This window comes from Nothoprocta perdicaria, unplaced genomic scaffold (assembly GCF_003342845.1).
Source record: "Nothoprocta perdicaria isolate Ctin4 unplaced genomic scaffold, notPer1 scaffold_70, whole genome shotgun sequence".
Taxonomy (NCBI): domain Eukaryota; kingdom Metazoa; phylum Chordata; class Aves; order Tinamiformes; family Tinamidae; genus Nothoprocta; species Nothoprocta perdicaria.
Window position 1 is genome coordinate 2,328,632 of NW_020455977.1, and position 22,010 is coordinate 2,350,641.

The 22,010-nt window shown below is 36.2% G+C and overlaps 1 long non-coding RNA gene across 2 annotated transcripts; it reads right to left on the reverse strand.

Annotated features, from left to right (window-relative positions):
* Positions 1 to 5,041: 5,041 nt before the first annotated feature.
* LOC112957232 lies at positions 5,042 to 11,183 on the reverse strand. 2 transcript variants are annotated; one of them, XR_003251177.1, is made up of 5 exons: positions 11,062 to 11,183; positions 8,479 to 8,577; positions 6,277 to 6,528; positions 5,823 to 5,921; positions 5,042 to 5,730 (listed from the first exon to the last, which is right to left on the reverse strand). It is a non-coding gene; the product is annotated as an uncharacterized LOC112957232 (long non-coding RNA). The 2 variants fall into 2 exon arrangements; XR_003251176.1 differs by having other exon boundaries at positions 5,823 to 5,924.
* Positions 11,184 to 22,010: the final 10,827 nt, after the last annotated feature.

Here is a 22,010-nt window from a genome sequence, read left to right on the forward strand (position 1 = left end):
CTTGGCAATTTCAAATTAACACAGAAACTCTGCACTGGAATTTAAAACTTTCCTTTTTGAATGGATCTTCCTATAACTTACCACCAAAAAAAAAAAAAAAAAAAAACCCACAAAACAACAACAACAACAAAAACCACAGCACAACACAGCAGATATTGCAGTACAATACATAACATGCTAGGTCTGCATGCTGGCAAAATTGATTTCTGACTGGAACTGAAGCACTTTGCCCTGAAGTTAGACCTCTTGTCTGTGCCCTTGAGTCTATCTGAGCCACACAATCCATTTGTCAAGAGTCCCCAAAGATGTTTCAATTATGCAGATAGCACCATGATGTTTGTATAGTCCACGTGTTTGCTTACACTGCAGGTCAAGTTTTGTTTCTGGGAAGCTTTTGGAAAAAGATTTTGGAAAATGTATCAAGGAATCAAGAAACACAGACAAGAAACACAGACAAAAAACATATTGTTGAGAAAAAACTGTGCTGGAATATAACTTCCTCTAGACCATACTATTCCTGCTTTGGTCCTTTTTTTCTGAATGTACGTTCACATTTCAGGGCATGAAATGTTCTCCCTGTCTGATCATTCCTATGAGGATATCAGCATTTTGACAACTGATGCCTGCAAGCCTTGGTCAGAGGAGCAGCTATTCTGATGCATTTCTTGTAGCCTTCTAGCCTAGTCATTTGCATTGATCTTTCCTCTACAGATTCTTAGAAAGGCAAATTCTTCCTTTCATGAGACTGTGCGACTGTGCAGCAGTAGGGTAATAAAAAATGGTGATAGCTCTACATTTGTTTTCCCTGATGTCTGTCTTTCCAAGAGGTGCCAAGTTTAGCATTTTTCTTCTCCTGGTGGTTGTCTCAAATACAGATGAATAACCCAGTTAAACAAGTTTAGACATTTTTTCACCTCACAGAAAGAYGGGACATTGATAAAAAAGAATTTAGAATATGTTGTGAACGTATCACATTCTTTCATATATGGCAATAAAAGTAAGGAATAGCCAAAATTTTCCTGCTTTTTGGATCAGATTTAGCTATACTTTTAGGAAGGACAGGTTATTTTGGGGTYAAGCCTAGCTGGTCTGAATTCCCCAAATCATTTTCCTCCAGAGTGATTTAGCACATTAGGAAACATAACGCCCTCAGAAATGAGTTAAACTCAGCTYTTTATCCCACTAATAGAATTAAGAGTGCAATGGAGCCCAAATTTGGTCCAGAAAATTTGAAGGGCAATTAAATAGGGAAGTGTCATTGTAAAAACGCTTCTTTTTCTCGTCTGTTTCCCATATGTGCCTTTGACTGTATCCATTTACTTGATGGAAAGTAAGTTTTCCTACTGTGTTGCCAGATCTGCTGACAGCTATGGAAGACTGAGTTGCCTTCTCTTTCACCTCGTGTTCCACATCCCATTGTCAGATCGGTGCTAACAGCAGACGCTTTATTGCCAGTGCTGATGTCAGAGGCAGCAAGAATAGTTTGATATTTAGATCCCAAAGAGATTTTACAGTACAGCTCGTGGCTAAAATCACCTCTTGATTTCTGAGCTCAGTAAAGCCTTCTTGAAGTCATTTAGGCAGAACAAATATGGAGATTCACTTTTCAGATCTACATCTAGATCTTAAACAATTTCTGACTATGTCTGTGTGGGCTCTCTTAATCTGAGGTCAAGCATGATAAGTTTTTGTCCTAAATCCCAATAGCAGGCAATATAGTAGCAATACTGGTTTGTTTTCCTTCTTTTTCTGTCTCTACATTATGTTTTCATCAGACTTTCCTGAAGGTCTGTTAACAAGGGAATGACTSAGACTGGAGCTTGCTACATTATTTTCTGAATTCCACTCTAATTTGTGAAAGAAGAAGAAAAAAAACATTTCCACAGATCAATTTCTGTAGGCCCTGAGTTGAAAGAGAACTAAGAGAAATRGTATCTGAAAGGAGTTAATTACTGCTTCTGAAAACAAATACTAGTAACTATGCCAGTTACAGTTGCATAGACAGGGAATTAAATTGCTTGTAAAATGCAGTATTTCTGCCTTCCATTCCCTCTGCCCCATCATTTTGGGGACATGCTGGCACTGGAGATGAGCTAAAGTGCTTTTTAAAAAGTCCAGGGAGAATTTAATCAGCYGCTTTTATGTCTGAATTAGGGATTGTCCTAGGTGAAAACCAGTCTCATGCCCTTGGCAACACCAGCACAAGCAGTGACTATCACACATCTATCTCTAGTAAGGAGTGGGGAGTGGAGAAGAGGTGAATGCCACTTGCAGTTCAGGCATGTCTAACCTTAAAAATGTCTGTCAGCTTAAAGGAGAGTGGTCATTCATTTTGCAAGCAGGGTAGAGTCCTGGTTATGGTCTGTCCTCTTTCCATGGAGATCTCCAAGAAAAAAAATCAAGTATCTTTAAAACTTTACATGATACCTGACTAAATTACTAGGCAATTGCTTCATCCTTCCTAATCAGCTTTATTCAGCAGAACAAAGGCAGAGATTCAGCAGTACATGAGACTTGAATTAGTGCTGGCACTCTCAGGTATCATGGTGAAAGACTTGAGGAAAGAACATAGATAAAAAGTTAAGGCTTACTTAATTATCCATGGTAAGAGGATAAGATTAAAGGACCCAGGACATACTCTTAGCCTTCCTACTCTCTGACCAGAATTATTAARGGAACTGTGTGGCAACTATAGCTTTCTCAAAGATAGTGTTTCCTTTCCTGTACATAACCTATAATGAGGTGATTCCTTATCATGTTTCATGAAGTCTTCCACCGACCCTTTACATCTTTCCTATCTATTCTCCAGCTCTGCTGAGTTAATAACTGTTCAGAGAAAGAATAACGTTGTAATCATTCTCTACACTCAGCTATAATATCCTACCTTTCCCAAGTATGACACAGCCTAAAAATTGATCTTGACTTCTTTTCTGTGACAAAATTTTGGTAAAACTGCAGAAAAAAAAATGTGCATCTACATAAACGAACACTTAAAATCATATGAGTCATATTCAGTGTGAATGTGTGTGAAGACACTAAAACATAACTGGGTTAAATTTACCACCCTCCATTTTAATTTATAAGATGTAGGAGAACAAGTAGCTGAGGATTTTCTAAAAGAAATAGTGATTCGTGTGTGTTGGGGGTGGTGGTGGTATTGCTTATAGTTTTATTCATTTAGGCATATCTTATCACTCCTCCTTTTCTTCCTTCTTGGAGGGCAATGAGAGAACCCAGATGCCAAGCTGTGGAACATGTTCTTCTGACACTAGCATCTGGCTCCTTGGCAGAATCCTCCAACTGTCACGCTGACAGCTTTCCTGTTGTGTCCTCGTATATTTTTATATAAGAAATTTGCAGATGGGTTCTTTTCTCAAACTAATACGCTATTCTGTTGACCCTTATCATGCAGAAATGTGTTGGTTTTATCTGTTTGTGAATGAGACCTTGGCCAAATATACTTCAAAAAGGATACTTCTCTGTTCATCTCTGAATTTGTCTGCAAGCTGTCTGGGAAGACGCCAGAATCCTATTACACACCCTTTTTGTGCCTTTAAGCAGTAAGTCCTTCATTCTCTCTGCTGTACAAATAGATTGCACTTTTTGCAGGAAGCACACTTGTAAAATACAAGCATATTTATTTAATAGTTTCRTGGAAAAAAAAAAAGGAAAAAAATCCTTTCCTTGTAATGGAGAGAAATGTGTTTTGATTTGCTATGTTTTTTTAATTGGACGTCTTTGTTTGTTTATTTTTAATTTGACATTACTTCATATGCTATTGCCTTGAAGGATTTTTCCCCCAGAGGTTTGCCAGAGACCTCCAATGCAGAAGCTTTACAGTGTTACAAAGATAGTTCAGTTATATCATTAAGAAAAATGWTAAGAAAAAGGACATTAAGAAAAAGAACAAAACAAAACAAAAAAGCCCCATATATTTCACTTACTAATGTCCTCCAGAATCTTCTGGAGTACATTTAAATGTAATTTTTATAGCATTGCATTGTCCGGCATTGCATTTAGACACATGCCCAAATTGTACAGATCATCACGAGCAGTCCCTGTGATTTTACAGAGAAACACAGTTGTGCTTCAGTTTAAGGCTGCGATTAGTGGGTGCCTGAAGTATCTCATATCATCAGGCTGACAGTATGGTGAAATATATGAGAATATATGAAAATACTGAAAGTTCCTATGTCACTTTCTACTGCTCTCCTCTGCTATGGACCTCTTTTTATTAATGTTATGCATTTGCCTTCCTCTCTTTGCTCTTTTTCCCCCTCTCAGTAAAAAGAAAGGCCSCGGTTGCCCCTGATCTCTGATCTCCTTTAAACGAGTAAGAAGAAATGCAGATAAAAAAATCCTGAAAACACCCACATCAAAARTTATCCCAGGCTCTGCTCAGTGGATACTCCAGCTGCTTGGGTGTTAGGTGTGGAGGCTTTGCAAGCCCTCAAAACCTGGCACTCACTGAGAATATTTCGCCTTGATTCATGAGCCCACTCAGTCCTTGACCTTGCACCCCAGCTTCACTCCCTCCTCAACTCGCTTAGCAGAAACTCAGGTGTGTGTGCTCCCTGATGGCGATATGGAAGAGAGCCAACTCTGATGGAGCCAGGTGGATTCCACCGAGCACGCGTGCTGTGTCCACACCGGGGGAACATCCACCGAGCCTGGTGGCTGTAAGCTTCTCTTAATTTATTCTCCTAGCAACAGATATTAAGACTTGATTGACACTGGTTTCTTGTTTGTTGCTTTTGCAATAAATAAAGCCACAATGAGTAATTTTATTATTCTCTCACCCTAGTTGTTCACTTTGTGCAGCTCTTCCAAGAAAAAAAGAATGAGTCAGCATTAAAGGAAGAAGAGGTAAGGTGCTACAGGTTTCTTATTCTAATTATCACACACACAAAAAAGAATCTTTATAAAATTTCCAACAAACGTAAGTGCTCAGAAACAGATATGTGCAAGACTATTACATTAACTGTTACACTGTCCCATATCATTTTCTCATCTCAAAGTTTGTCATAAGTGAAATAAATGGAATAAGAACTATCCAGGGATGATTATAAATATCAAGAATGAATTTTTACTTTAAGTATTAACTTTGATGAGGGCAGGGTTTCACTCTAGTTTGCCAGGCATACACTGCAAGATATTTCCTGCTATTTTCTTGTTTCTGTTTCAAACATTCTGATTCACCATTGGGTTAATGATCTATTAAATGCTGTCTCCAGGCGATTTGGTTGATATCTACATGGCCCCAAGGGTCCATATCCAAAGAATTGAGGGGAACCCATGCAGCAGCATTATATGAGAAAGAGAGAAAGAAAAAAATACATCAGCARCGTATCAGTATATTTCATTTATGCCACTCTGTTTTGAGCATACGTGCTTTTTTTATCACACACACACACGTAAGTTCCAGGTTCCCCTGGATTGCATAAATGGGTAAAAGTGATATTTGCTAAAGATGCTCAGAGGTCAAGAAAAGAAACTCTATCTTGTATCTGGAGTACAATTACAAGAATTTTCCCAAGTTAAGGTTTTTATTATATGTTTAGTTGACTATTATTGTGCCCAGTACATAACTTTCAGTTTAACATCAGCTTTAAACAAGAAGTACATCCATGATGTTTCGAGGAATCGGGTTCAATTCTTACATGAGCCATGTAATTTGTAGACAAATCTTATTTGTAGACTTTGTAATTTGTAGACTTTATCTTATCCGTCCTGTGAAATAGGGATAATATTTTCTTGTGTTACAGAGGAAGTCCAAGAATAAACTAGTAAGTGTTTAACTGTTATAGTGATGAGGCCCATACCTGAAGTTTGTGATTTTAGGTAAGTTCAAGACATTCAGAAGGTTAGTTAGCAGACTGAGGACTTATATTCAGGGTTTCAGAATTTGAACACTGAGGATCCTGCTGAAATTTGGAATTACTTTAGTTCAAAAGGGCAAAGGTGAGTTTTACAGCACAAGGAAAAATTCTTATTATAGATTAAGTATTATATAGATTATGTAGATTATATAAATATAGAAGTCTTGGGATGAACAAATACCTTAAACATTAAAAGTAAATAGAGCCTACCTGAACAACTACATCTCAAATGTCAGACTGTGTAAAAACAAAGCTCATATTGGTCTCAAATCTTTTTGAATTAGCGCAGAAAACAAGTGTCCTAAAATTTGGTAATCTTATCAACAAAAAGAAGGAGGAATGGGTTCATCTGTATACTGATTGTGTGGGGTAAGGGTTAGGGTAAGATTAGGCTTACCTGGGATTGGATCAACTACTGAAGAGATACTTTGCATCACTTTTCAGTAGAGGTGATGACTAAATGATTCCATGTCGCTTCAGCACAGCAATATGTTGTTCCTAAATTCAGTCATAGACTTGAACTGTTGCCCTTATTTGATGCTTATTCTATGGGTCCTCCGAGGTCATGCAGATGAGGGTGTCCCATTATCTGTTTTCCCTGTGGTTCTAATGACACAGTTCTAATGATTTCAAGCTGCCCAATCTCCTCCTGCAAATACAGATAAGAACTGACTGAGCTCTTTTCCAGACTTCTACTGAAGATAACAAAGTCTGAACGCTACATTCTTAAAACCTGCTGAAGTTTGAAGAGTTTGCATTGCAGCATAATTTATTCAACAGTTTAGAACAACAACAAATATCTAAGGAAAAAAAGGATGGAACAACTGAAATTGTATAAAAGCATAAACAATAACAGATTATCTGTATCTCAAAATCAGAGAAGATAGTAATATCCAGTCTTAATATTTAGACTAAGTCTAACAGCAAGAGTTTTTTAAGTAATATGCATATTTAGAAGATCTGTGAAAAGATTAAGAATAGCAAATGGAATACGTATCTACAGGTAGGAAAATGAWGCAAAAAGGTGATCCAAGGAACGACAGACTTGTTAATATGATTTCAACAGTGTGTAGTCTTAGAAGAAGTTTTAAAAGAAAGGATATGAAGAGAAATTGAAAGTGTGTTAATTATACCATTAGTTTAATGCAGGTACATAGTGTTGGATMAATCCAGTATCATTTTTAATGAAATAATAGATTTCTTAGACAATGTAGATGGATTGGACTTTATTCTAGAAGATGAAAATTATTCCTATAGGAGTGTTAGAAGAAAATAGAATTCCCAAAAGAAGGGAATTTTGGTCTTTAAAATGATCACATTTAATATTTTAATTAGTGTTATAATATCACGAGGTATATGTGCATTTGTGAAATTCACAGGTAACATTAAAAGGAGAAGCATTGCTGTAAGAGAGGACTTGAGTATCAAATGAGGAAAAATAGATTATTTCATTATTAGAATGATGAGGTGAAATTTATAAGCCATGGATTGCAAAACCATGCATTTAAGCACCAGTAACTGGAATTATCCTTAAATATGGTGTTTATTTATCAGTGGAAGATAATGAAAAAGAAATATGGGTATCCTGGTTGTCATGGATGATGACTTTCTGTTGTCATATACAGAAATCCTGAAAAGGCTAATATAAGACATTTGTAGTATGGAAAGTGTTATTTCATTGTTCAAAGCACTGGTGGGGCTGAAAGCATTTTAAGTATTTTATTGACTTCTGGTCATCTACGTTCATGTAAGATGACCTTAAAGTATAACATAGGCAGATAAAGACAATTGTATGCTTATGGAAATAGAGAATTAATCTTATGAAAGATTAAAAGAGCAGACTTGTTAAGCCTAGACAAACATAGGGTGAAAGGAGATATACTGATTCTTCCTAAATATATTCAGGAGTAAATGATAAGGACAGAGAGCAACTATTTAAGAGAAAAGGTGATAGTAGCACAAGATCAATGAATTAAAAAAATAGATAAATTAATACTATGTAGTTGCCATAGCATGTTTCAGAGTTTCTTGTGATCTCTCAAAGGAACCAGGAAACAATTTTCTTATCTCCCCTCCTAAAGGAAATTTGATGTCTTTACTTCTGTGAGGAGTAAAGGAGATTGGCTAGAATTGAAAATAGCATATAGGGAGAGCATATGAGCAGTCCTAGAAACATTATCAGTTGCAAGTTTAATCTTTCTCTAGATTTGGACAAAGGTGGAGGGGTTCTTTTTGTCTATTTGTTTGGTTTTGGGTTTTCTTTTTTTTTTTCAGAGTTTTTGTTTTGTTATGTCTTGTTTCTCTTGGAAGTTTGGTTATGATCCACTTGCTAGGATCATTGGGATTTAAAAAGCATGATCAATCTGCTCTTGGAAAGAAACTTTCTTAWCTTCTTCTTGCAGAATTCACACTAATTTTTGGTTATCAATTAAAATATATAAGGAAACAAGTGTGGCTTTCTGGTGGCATGTGGCATAGAGGTTATATGAAAACCTCTCAGGAAYCTTGGCTATGCAGTTGCATCTGATGGTAGGGGTTGGACTTCTGCAGACCATGGCTTCACGGTCACATATGTCTTAACTGCACTGCCACAGCTTACCTGGTACTGGTATTGACCTCCTGTGCTCAAGTACCTGCATATCAACACGCCAACAATGATCAGATTCAAAACAACTACAGTAATACAGGACATGTGTTTCTGGAAAGAAAAGAAAAAAGATGTCTTATATAGTACCTGTTAATTTACTACTAATTTTAAAATGTCTTTTTTTTTTTTTTTTTTTTTTTGTAAAGAAAACCAAAACTAAATTGCTTGAGGTTTCACATATGCTGGAAAAACCACTAAAGATATATGCAAAATTTTCATGGTATTTGTTTTCTCTCTCTCTGATTTCCAACATAATTTTTACCCGAAGACAGTAAGACTTTGACAGCTCAGAACTGGCCATTCTCAAAGTGAATCATTTGTAAATTAGTGGTTTTACAATGGATCTGAGAAAATTCWGAGTTTCAAACTGAATTCTGGCTTCTCACAGACCCAAAAGGAGATTAGTGAACTATGAGAAACAAATCTGCCACACAGATTCACTCACCTTCATGTAGACTGAAACCAGTGGTTTTTGAGTACTGATAGTATAAACTTATCGTGATCTGTCTGGTAATATTTAGCAGAAATGTTTGAAATCTCTTATTCCAATTCTAAAATTACAAAAAGTTAATGAATGTCAAGATTTTAGGATAGAAGAAGATGAATTTAAGCTTCATCTGACTGCAACAATGTGGAAGAAATTATATACATAGATATGTTAAAGAAGACAATTCAGTCACATGKTCTCATAAATATCATATCCATATCTCATAAGTGTCTTACCTAATGAACTCATTGGATACTTGCAACTCTCACTTGCTTAAGCAGTTGTCTTCTATGAGGTATTGTAGTGTAGTCCTCTAAGTACTGGGCAATTTGAGTATTCTATTGCTTCTAAATACTGAAATGTATTGTGTTTTTTTCAATACGTAAAACACATAATTCGAATAAACCCTAGAAACTCTAGGGTTGAAATACGTCAAGTTATATCAAAGATAACAGCAATGTATATACAAATACATATCTATGTGCATGGGGAGGACCAACTATGGACATGATTAGAGCTTAGGAAATAATTTTTTGTAAAGAAGAAATCAGTAAAAACAAGTCAAATTGTCATGCAAAGAAAAAGATAATAAAAGCAGTTGTGTTTGGAGAAAAAAAGAAAATCAGAAAAACTTCAAAAATTTGAAGTTACAGTTTGATAGTCTTCTACTCCAAGATTCTATAGCTATCTTATCTATAAGATCCACTCTAGCAATATATGTCTAGGATTAATTACTTTCTCTTTATTTTTATTTTTTTTTAAATTATAGAGACTACTATGGCAAAAATGAAAATTGAAATCTTTAAGATTTATTGATATATGAAATACAAATCAGTAGGAGAATCTCCCAAGCAATGGTTACATACCCATATGCTGTAAAGTCTAGCTAAAAAAAAAAATGCATTATACTACCTTACTAATTATATTACACTATTAATTATTAAAATGTGCTTATTATGTTACATAGCTTGAAAACTATTTTGGCTTGAATAATACACTAGTAGAATACTTCACTGTATTCACTGAGTTTTGCATCAGGGCAAATGTAGAAGCTTGCTTATGGATATCATAAATAACTGCAAAAGGGAGCTAGGCATACTGAGATTACTTCACAACCCTGAAGATGCCTGGATTTACTAGTCACCTAACTTTGAGCTGTCAAATTTACAATTATGTCTAAATTTATTCCCATGAGTGCAAGAACATCGTTTGCTCAGACCTCTATCTCCAGAACGGTCAGGAAATCAAGCTGGGTAAAATTACCTGATTTTTGAGTGGTGAAACAGAAATCCTTCTTTCAACACTTTTTTTCAGCAGTTCTGCTTAGCTTGCTGGTTTCTGAGAATCCTATTGATAGGTGCCAAGTTGTCTCCATGCAAATAAGACAAGCCAGGCTGCATAACTATGTAATACCATGTGTAAAAGTTAGGTCTCAGAATATTTATGCCATTTAGYGTTTGTCACATCCCCTTGGTGATCAGAAACCTTGCCCCAGGTTTATGTGAATTTGCCTGACAGCGTTCTTTCTTACTAAAGATCATTTCAGCAAAATATTAGTGCACACAGTCCCCTGGACTGAATCTTTTCTAGGTATTGAAACAGTGTTTTTCATGAAGTCAGTAATTTTAGCCTACTGCATTTTTCAGGAGAGAAAAATGATCAGTTTAGTAATTGCAGGACATTATATTGACCTTGATAAAGGTACAAATAAGCAACATGGTAGGTACTTAAAGATTTACCTTTAATGAATTGTTTTGATAGCACAGATACAGAAAGAGAGGTGATCAAACTACTTTGCTAATGTTTTTAGCCTCCAACGCTTTCTCAGGCACATGAGTTGAGTAAATATAGCAATATACAGCTAGCTAGCCACCACACAGCACCATCTAGGCAGTTCCTCAGGTAACTCACAGTCTGATGGTGCATATCTGAAGAATAAACATACTTTTCCTTGACATACTTGTGTGGATTTTTTTTTTAAATCTCAGGCTATCTCTTGCTTTCATTCACACTGCTTACCTTGGAGTCTCTTCATTCACACTGCTTACCTTGGAGTCTTCTTCATACGCAGTACAAGGGCAGAGCAAGAGTAAGCACCATAGCACAAAACCTAAGGGAGAAGGAATAAACAACAGAGGGATTGGGAAGACCAAAATGAGCAGGGCTGTGTAGTCTGATGTTCAGCACTAAAAGAGCAGACTTTGCAGGTGTTTGCAGTTGAGACCAACCCTCTTAAGTGCAGACTAGCTCTATGTCAACACATGGGGTTTAGGGACTCACTAGATACTTTTCTTTTGTCATGTTAGCTAGCTCGTGTTAGTTGATTTAAGCTTGTGTTCAAGCTAAAGGTTCCTAGCTACTCAAATGTCTACAGTTTGGCTTACTCTTTAGACTGATTGTCCAGGTGTGAGATGTTATGTAGGACTAACTTTGGGTTGAATCTTGCCCATGAAGGAAAAATGTATGCAGCTGGGACCAAGTCAAGCTTGATTTTATTTACCCATCAGCTAAATAAGCTGGTGAACTTAGGACTTTCAACTCAGTGCTCAAGAAGGGGTATCTAAGTGATGCAGTCTCATGACTGCAGGTATCCACCACAGACCATCATTCGTCCAAAGCAGGAAGTTGGCTGGGTTTTGATATTCATATGGTAATAGCTGGACCACTGTATCAGAGAACCAATCATTTTTATAGGTGGCTTTGGCAGAAAAAAATTTGTTAATGTTACTCTATAAGTAGATTTGTTGAACTTTTAGAAGATGAATTACAGCATGAATTACAATGTAAGGAAAAGTTAGTGGATATATTCATGAAGCTGATCGTGACTCAGAAATTAAGAGCTAACGGAATCTGGATGCATCTGAATATGGAAGTTGCACTTGGTTTGAGAACCTACTATACGTCATGGGAATAGAAAGAAGACTTTGTTGCTTAACCTGATTTAAGAAAAAAGGTTGCTGGCCAAAGGGCAATCCTGTTGTCCTTCCCTTTTACATGTTCCCTTTACTTTGTTTGCCTCAACTACATGTGCAGCTAAGTCACATCAGTAAATTAATTGCAATTTTTTTGGGGTGCGTTAGTTTTCCGTCAGACAACTGAACTGAACACACAGTACCATATTATATTGTACTGTATTGTATTATGTTGTATTCAATTCATTGAATACAAGTGAAAAAGAAGTAAAATATTCTCTAGCAAGGGGAAGGAGAGAGGCAGCAACATCCAGTTAAATTGAACTTAGGCTGTGAGGTGAAACTGCATCCCTAGATCCATGTGACCAAAAGGACCAGAATAACAGCTTGTTGAAAGCAATATAGCTATTCTATTTTTAATAAATCTATTCTAATTTATGTCTTTTGGTTTATAAGTGTAAGTTCACAAGCTAGTAAGGAACTAGTTTCTATTCCTGCATTTTCTGTAAGCAAATTTCAGATTCACCTGATCTTTAGGGAAATCTATTTAAAAAAAAAAAAAAAAAAGAAAAAAGAAAATCTGCTATCATCCCATGAAAGAAGTTTGAAGTCAAGCAAGAGAATGTCTTGCTAGATAATTCTATGGTGATATTTTGAAATTTGATATTTTGAAATAAACTGTGGACCTTATGTGTATGATTGTTTATGCACATATATTTGTGTAAATGCACTTATGTTGCAAAAGTATCACAAATTGTCAGTTCAGTAATCCCTTTATTGTCCTTACAGTAAAATATCTACCAGACGTGAGAAGTAAGGGTGAATTCCATGGTGAAAAGCAAGAAAGATATAACTGCAATATCCTTAGAAAGCTACAGGTATTATTATTATTATTTTAAATAATGAAAGCCATGGAAATCTACATGGCTTGTGAGGATTCAAGTAAGATGTATAGATAAGTAGAAACCTCTATAAGATTTCATTTCTGGGTGGAGAGAATAGATGTCTCCAATTTTGGCATATTCACTAGAAAGTAGAGTTCAGAGATGTTAATCACTGCTACTTTTATCAGACAGCTTTATTAAGATCAATGTTTTTTGTTACCAAATTAGAAAGGACCTAGAGCAAACTTCCTGGTGGTTATTAACACAAGTCCATGTTTTCTGGAAATACGGGGTACCTTCACGTGCAGTAGCTAGAAGTTACACGATATCTATATCATTTTTCATAGCTTTGTCATTAGCTGGTAATGATTTGATTATTTTGCAGATGAATCACAGTATAAATCTCTTTCACAAACACTACCTTCAAGTATTAATCAAAACCATTAAGGCAAAGCAGTCAGTGCAAATTAAAAAATTTGCATGTCTAAATTAAAAATTACAGTAATACATCATAAATAAATCTTTTAAATTCTCTATGGTCTGTATAAGCATCCCCTTTTTGTGCCTGTAATGAGCCTATGAATATAGCTTCTTTTCCCCACCCCCCCATCTTTTTAATCAGTGTGTAATCAAATTTTATAGGTGGAATTCAGGTCTTTCACTTTGAGGTCCATTTTGGATCTTGTTGGACAAAGAAATTATTTTTATCTCTTCATCTTTCTGAAACCAAGCAAGAATGAAAGACAGAGACTCAAAGACAAGTGTGAAAGACCGGAGTTCAAACTGATCACATATAATTTGCAGTGTCTTTGGCTTTAGCAGAGTAAATATTTGTAAAGGGTGATATATCTTATGCAAATAACTTTGAACTATGAAGAAAATGACTGAGTTGTGTTTTAGGTACTATTTCCTTTTAGAACTATTAACACCTTACTTCCAGCATGGAAAAAAATAGTAGAACCGTCATTACTACAAGCCACCACTGAGATTTAGAACACACTCTTATTCACATTAGAAAAAAAATCAGGAATGTTAAGGAGCAGCTCAGCAACTTGTCATTTTCACACTAATTACTGTCCCTCATTTGGAGATCTGTGGTCAGGATGAAGAGTCTTGTTGCTGCCYTTCTATTTAGAAGCTGATCAAGTTGGTTTGTACAAAGACAGTTTTTTTTTGTTCCCCTCCTTTTCCCTAACCTCTGGGAAAGAACATTTTGTGAAGAAATTCCTTGTAAAGCAGCAAATACAGATTTCAAAGTGTTTGCCTGCTGACACTCTTCAAAATAATGACCTTCCCTACATGAAGTTTGCTGTGACCAGTTCCACTGTCAGCTCTTGTTTTGTCTGTGATCTCTTGCCTTAACTGTCTCACGACAGTCAGATGACAGAACAGCTAGCTCCAAAACAAGACCTTTATACAAACTCTGGACTAACGCTGAGAAGGACTCGTAGGATCCAAAAAATCTTTCCCCTCCAGTGCTTTCTTTTTGAGGTCACTGGCTTTACTTTTCCTTGAGGGCACAAAGTATGAAATTACACATACCAAAAAAAAAAAAAAAAAAAAAAAAAAAAAANAATTGAAAGCAGAGTAAAAACTAAGCAAAGACTGTTTGTTTAATGCACATTTACATATGAGCTACATAAAAGATAAAAATTAAAACCAAAAGCAAACTTGGTACATATTAGTATTTCTCTGTGTGCTTATGAAGATTTATCAATTGCTTACTCTGGTATTTGGGTGGCTGCGAACACAAAGAACTTTGCAATAATTAGTAGTCTACCTTTCAGAGTTAACTGCACACCTACCTAAGAACATATTTCAAGACTAGTCTGCATATCTGCTCCAGCCAGTTTCTGTGCTGTTGCTTAAATGGATCATTTCTCATTTCCTTTGTTTCGTTCTTCTGCACATACATAAAGAGTTTAACTTTAGATATCTAAATTAGGAAAGCACCCCCAAGTTTGCAGATGAAATTGCATTTCCGAGGATTTTATTTCATGGATGATTTGATTTAGCCTCCAGCCCACAGATAGGTAAAGATAATCCCTACGTTGAAGCTTCTCATAGGAATCTCTAAGCTTCTTCAGGAATAGAAAATGAAGATCCAGCATATTGTGCTGGTTTCTAGAACCAGTGAGACTGTTGTGCCTGCTTGCTACTACATAATAATTAGTGCCAGTGATTTGGCACTTCTATTTTCCATTTATGTAGATTGAATGGCTTTCAAAGCATTACMTTTCAGGACATTATTGTTCAAATATAATAATCACATCTTATTTGTTTTACAGACAAATTTTCAACAAGTATACTTGATCTTAATATCTTGTGTTTCAGCTTTGGAGCTCCATTGCACGATTTAGACCTAAACTCTGATATGTTCATTCATCATTTATACATAACAAAAAAACTCCTTACCAAACAATATAATGAATACAGTAGCTATGAAAGATAACAATTTCAGTTTCACAACCATATAACACAGTTGAAACAAGGATCAAGATTGGGAGAAACTTTTTTAATTACAAAAACTGCACTGATTATATCACTTTAGTTCTGCTCCAAGGACAGGCCATGCTTTTATAGATCCTGCCTTTTTATATCCCTAATTGAAATGTAACTAATATCTTACTTGGTTTTTATTTTGGAGTTCAGTGGACTGATTTGTATGAAAAGAACTGAGAGCATAGAAGATGTCACTACCAAGTTTATTTTCTTTTATCAAGGCTCACAGGAAAGAAAGTTCCATGTCTTCCATTGTGAGAGGTTTCAGAACTTGTATTGTGGAGATGTACAAAACAAAGTATTTTTTTCCTACTACAGCAACTGTGACCTCTCACTCACTCCTAGAATATGACCAGAGAGAAAGGAATTTGTTACACAGCTGACCTAACATTCACAGTTTTACCAGCTATGAGTATTATCTGATATTTCTTTTCCGTAAGGATATTTTGATGCATGAAGCTCTCCAGGTGTGCTAAACCTGTGCTGCAGACAATATATCTTTATGGAAAAAAACAAAATATATATTTGCATAATTTTTCCCCAGTGTAAGATGAATCTTCTAACTTCGCATTGTTTTATCTTTAGAGGAGAATTAAGGTAAAGCTGTTGTACGAAAGAGAACCAGTTTTCCTATTAAAAAAGTCTCCTAGAAAGCAAGTTCCCCTGCTTAATGAATTCCATTTCAAAGAACCGTGTGACTTTAGTACATGTATTATTATTTCTGCTTTTAAAATCAGGTGTTCCAAAGTTATCCCTGTACCAATCAACTTATGCATGTAGTAATCATCATGTCAGTGTTTACATATGCGGTTCGTAGCATAAGACTTAAATAGATTTATTTAGTCATAGACAGTCATAGATTTATTTAGTTCACAGAGAGTCTCCCATCACTGTTACTGATTTAAGAGCTTCAGGATTGCCTTCTGTGCTCTATACATAGGCACAGTCTGTCTATTTAATCATATATATTGGATTTGTTTCTTTAAATGAAGAAAGCAAGAGAAGCAGCACTGTCTCGGTGTCTTCCTTATCACTAACTTGTGAGAACTGGGTAATGACTGAGTAGGTGGCTTAATGCATCAGAACACAGAAGTTCTTCAAGTGGAAGAGAWGGTAGCACGGCCAGGGGCCAAAGAGTGTCTGGGTAAATAAGTGGGTGGTTTTATGCTCAGAGAAAGCTTTTTATACACAACAGTAACAACTCTGCTTGATAATAATAGGATCATATATATCCAGAATAAAAATATCAGGTTTCTAGTTTGAGTCCTCTGGGGTCCAACTTTCAGGAGCAAAACATAAAGACTTACTGTGGATTATTTTGACATTATCTTAAGCAAGCTTCTATTCGCAACTTAAGAGCTTTCATCTGAAATTTGACCTATCTGGGTCAGATTTGTTTTTCCATACAAAACTTTTCAGAGGTTTGTACTGTTAGAAATTCTAAATATTGTTTTACGCATAATGAAATGTCTGGGATCTCTTAGGATAAGTAGTACCTGTTTGGGATAAAGAAGGAAGGAATTTACACAGCYTTAACCTGGCACAAAAGGTTGAGTTCAGGATTTGCAAATATTTAAATGTTATTTGCTATATCTAGATCAAGGAGCAGCTGAGCTCCCTCTTGACTAGTCTAGTGATGAGACTGAGCACCTGGCAATATCACTATATTACAACTTCCTTCCAATCCTGAAAACACAAATTGTATTTTTTTTTTGTTCATTATTAAGTGCACACTAAATTTAATCCACTATGGAGACAGGAGGTGGCCATCAATGACTTCCAGAGATAGAGTTTGAAAACCATTTCTGAATTCACAAACATACCAAAATGTCCAAATGATATCACAAATCTACAGCATATGTATCTCTAAATATATTAATTCTCCACTGCAAACAAAAAGATAGACTGTTTTAAATAATTCCTCAATAATGAAATTCCTTTTATACTATTCTCTAGTAAATAGTAATCTAACCAATGCATCCTATTTATTAAGCAGAAATGAGGTATTTTATAAAAAATCTGCTCAACTAGAAAGACAGTGAGGCTTCTCAAGTCAACATGGCAATACATGTTGATGTTTTGTTTTTAACTATCCAATAAGATTGCTCAGTTTAACAGGTCACTCAGACTTTTTCAGGCTCTCTTAGTAATGGTGGGACAGGCAAATGCACTAGATAGGCTTTTTAAGTAACTGCACAGATAAAGTCTGGACAGTTTTACTATATATGACTTGCCAGCTCAAGCAGAGAGACTGACAGTGTGGAAACAGCTTGTCAGAGCTCAGGTCATGGTTAAAAACTGCTAATGTTAATGCTGACAGCCTGTAAAGTCACTGCTATCCATGATACCTTTAGTCAAGTTATAAAACAGACTTGGGGGCTATATTTATTTCCATCTTATTCACCATTTTACCCATTTCTGTGATTAGTGAAAATATTTAACTAATTTTGTTAATATCCTTTGCTTTAAGCTGTGTGATTCAAGCTAAAGGCTATCAGCAGGGCCCAGTGCTGCTGCATGCTCCTCTGTAAAGAGGAAGATGTGCTTGTGCTTGCAGATTGCCAGGAGTAGGTATTGGCCAATAGCAAGGATCATCCAACTCTATAATGCCTTCTGGTCTCTACATAAATGCTTTTTGAGTGATTTAGCTGAGATTAGCAGATAAGGTCATGGAGAGGTGCAGGCAAAGACTGAACTCATTGGACATTGAGAACTTACTTCAGTGCTGGTGGGAAAAGGCAAAGGAGAATAAGCTGTACTATCTGTTTGTTAAGTCCTTTCTCACACATATATCATAGAGGCTGGTTGTACTAAGACCTGGGTAATGGGGACAAACTCATATACACTGGGTAGTCCCTCCTTGCTGCTAGAAAAGATTTACAAAATCAGCATCCCATTTAGAAAGTAAAGCTTCCTTTACTAAGCTGTCTTGTTTTCTTTTTGATCTAGTATCAATCCTTTGCTTTCTATGTATGCTTATTTAATGCAATCTATTATCACTAAGCAGTCCCTTGTCACTAGAAAACCAATATGGCTGTTGTTGCCATACATCAGAACCAAAAGCTGTAAGTTAGAAAAAGCTGACAAAGAGTACTGGAAAATATGCASCCTGGTGATATGTTAGGCAGGGATTTAGCAGGGTAATTAAGCAAGTTCTTTCCTCTGCAACCTCTCCCAAAATGCTCACCTATATGAGCTAATGTTAGCATTGCACATGTGAATAACATTACATCTACCAAGCGTGGCAGCTTCTCAGCTGCTCTTTCCTTGTGAATGAGAGACACTATAAACTCTGGTAAGACAGCAGAAGATGAGCATTAGTGAGGATGAGATGTGGAGAAGGAGCATTGCTCTCTCTGGAATTGTGTTTGGTAGTTCCATGACAGAAAGGACATTAAGAGAAGATGTTTCCCAAAAGGATCTGGCTGCCTAAGAGGATACTAATTATGTCCCACAAGATGTTCATTTCACTGRGGTTATAAAGACTATAATTCTAACTTGTCAGCTCAAAATGGAATATTTAACCAGAGTTAATATTAATGGGGGGGAAACAAACATCTACATGACTTGTCTGATTCCACGGAGTTCATGGGGCCTTGTATACCCTTTGAATCACATTAAAGGGTCAGATGATCAAGTCTGAATGTAGATAGCACTTTTTCATTGCCATGAACTGTTCACTTGAGGAAAGATTAGGGACATTGTGCTATTTGTTCCACCTGAATTTGAGAAGTTGCTTGCAAATACATTGAATGCCTGCTCAGCCAAACAGAAGAAAATCCATCTTGGAAATAGTGTTGTTGACTAAGAATAGTTTCACAAAAGAAAACAGAAAAAACAGATAGGATCCTAGTAAGAATACAAATAGAATACAATAGAAATACAATCAAACAATGCAAATGAAAGAATCAGAGCAAGAATTTTGTCTTCTAGAGATGTGTCTGAAGATACAGTTATTCTGGGATTTTCCTCTGCCAAGCCAAATCAAATAGTACAGGTACTATGGAAATAAAAAGCTCAGAAGATAACTCTGCCAAAAATATCTATTAAATGAAAAGTGCAAGAAAAAAAATCTGTAGAGCACAACATGGAGTTCTAGGTGGACAAGTTGATTGTGAGCCAGTAATATGCCCTTGTGCTAAAGGAGGACAATGGTATCCTGGGCTTCATTAGGAAAAGCATTGCCAATGGTCAAGCAATGTGATCCTTTCTCAAGGCTGACTGATCTATTCAACCCTGATGAGGCCACAGTGTGTCCAATTATGGGCACCTCAGTACAGGAGATGCATGTATCTACTGGGGTGAGTACAGCCAAGGACAACTAAGATGAGCTAGAGACCAGAGCATCTCTCATATAAGCAAAGGCTGACAGAACTAGGCTGGAGAAGACTGAGGGGGTTCTTATCAATGCGTAGAAATACCTGAAAAAAAAAAACGATGTAGGTGTGTTCACTAACAGGACAAGGATACCGCACAAACTAACACATAGGACGTTCTCTCCAAATCTGTGGAAAATCTCTTTTAATGTGAAGGTGGTTGCACAGCGGAACAGGTTGCCCAGACCAGTTGTGAAGATGTTTAAAAGCAGTCTGGATGCAGCTCTAGCTGACCCTGCTCCAACTGACCCTTCTTGGGCAGGAGTGTTGGTTCCAACCTCAACAGTTCTGTGGTGTTTTATTAGCAGAGCTATTTTTTTGAGAATATCACACAATCATAGAACACTGTTGAGCTTGTAAGAGACCTCTGGAGATCATTTAGATGAATACCCCTGCTCAAAGGAGAGTCAGATAGGGCAGGTTGCTCAGGACCTTCTCCAGAGTTTGAATATCTCCAAGGATGGAGACTCCTTGGACTCTGCACAACTTGTTCCAGTGTACAGTAGACATTGCGTGTGTAGCATGCATAGAGAAGATCTAAGACATCATCAGTTAGCGAGTCTACTTTAATAAGCTCTTTGAAAACATTTTAGATTGCTCATTGGTTTRTTGAGGCTCCTGGATTCCAGGTCAAAGGCATTCAGTTCCAAAAATAGCTTTCTCAGAATAGGATATTTTGTTATTAATACACTTATTAATAACAGTTGAGAGCCAACTAGAACTCACTCTGTTTGTTTTCTTGAAGAATTGTATCAATATCTTATGTATTTGTCAGCTTCTCTTTGGTCTTAGACAATATTTAAACAGATTCTTGTTTTGATCAAATCACTTTAATAATCTTTCAATTTAGAAGAAAATATTAAGTCTAAAAATGTCTGTGTTTTACAAACTTTTCTTTAGCCCTTCGTCCTGTTTTCCATTATAGGTAAGCATAAATCATATGCTTGCAATACAAAGCAAGGTGATACTGAAGTAATTGCCCATACATGACAAGTTAAATGCCAATTGTTAAAGCAGCATCCTATGTTGCCTTTCTCATCTAAAGCAAATGGCATGTAAATTGCTGAATCTTGACAAGTAGCTTCCTCTTTTGGCAAACTTTGAAAAATGTTTTATTTTAAGAATACTTGGTAGCATATAGAGATTTGATTTTGAAAAGTCTCTTTCTTTTGATTTTGTCAGGATGCCTTGCTTCTCCTCTTCAACTGTCTGACATGCTCTCTGTTATTACACATAGTGCTTGGAATAACATCTACTTTCTAATCATTTTCTTGAAGAGGAAAGATCAGAAGAGGAGGATTTGCAGTCCTCTTCTTCCCAACTCTGAAGCTTAAACAGATTTCATAAGATACTACACAGTTCTTAATATGGTAGAGCAAAATAAAATTGCCTGGGATCTGTCATGTAATATAATGTAAATAGGAATGAGTCCTGAATGAAAACTGTAGAGATGTTTTGCTACGTCTTCTCTCCTCATAACTAGAATCAACATTTGGATTGGATGACTCTGAAAGTTGTGGAGTAGATTGTCTTAGTTTTGGAAAAACTAAGTCTAGATTTCTTAAGTTTAGTTTTCTTTTTTTCTTTCTCCCTCACTCCCCCCCCCCCCCCTTTTTTTTTTTAAATTGAGAAGCATCATTACTGTTTTCTGGTATAACAAATATCTCCTTTTTAGTATGGTAGTGTTGCATACATTACACACTTCCTTGGCTCATGTGCACTGGTTCTGTTCCATTGGTTGCAGTGGAATTACACTGATTTATACTGACACTGACTAAAAATTTGGCTCACTTCATGCATCAGTTCTTTGCCTAACCAGAAAAAGGGGCCCTTGGCCTTATGAGGGTATCCCTCCCTAAGGTGAGCTTTRTCTGAGTAATCCCAATTGCAGGATTTTGCCTACAGGCGGCAAAACCAGTTGGATGCATGCAGTTGACACAGTTAAAAAGCACGGTAACCTATTGCCTGTGAGGTCAAAAACTGTGATGTTAGGAGAAAGGAAAGGAAGGAAAATTTCATGAGATCATTTCCTAGGATAGAGTAGTGATGAAGCTTTGTAGGGAAACAGAAAGTGTTTCCAATACAAGATAACAAATTCTCTATTGAGGCTAATAGGTTCACTTATGTCCACTTATAATAAACACAAATAAACTTGTGAAAGYTTGTGGTATCTGACAACATAAAAGGAACAGTCAAAATAATAGTGTGCATGCAATATTCATGCAATTTATGTTTCTAACTTAACTTACTAAGACAGAATTTGGCACTGAAACTTATTCACTGGAGAGCAATGACATACTTCTATGGGAGGTCTATATGATCC